Source organism: Bison bison, unplaced genomic scaffold (assembly GCF_000754665.1).
Source record: "Bison bison bison isolate TAMUID 2011002044 unplaced genomic scaffold, Bison_UMD1.0 scf7180017863933, whole genome shotgun sequence".
NCBI classification, from domain to species: Eukaryota; Metazoa; Chordata; class Mammalia; order Artiodactyla; family Bovidae; genus Bison; species Bison bison.
Window position 1 is genome coordinate 150,393 of NW_011494505.1, and position 218 is coordinate 150,610.

Sequence of the window (218 nt, forward strand, 5' to 3'; positions counted from 1 at the left end):
GATTCCAGCTTGTGTTTCTTCCAGTCCAGCGTTTCTCATGATGTATTCTGCATAGAAGTTAAAGTTAAGCAGGGTGACAATATACAGCCTTGATGTACTCGTTTTCCTATTTGGAACCAGTCTGTTGTTCCATGTCCAGTTCTAACTGTTGCTTCCTGACCTGCATACAGATTTCTCAAGAGGCAGGTCAGGTGGTCTGGTACTCCCGTCTCTTTCAG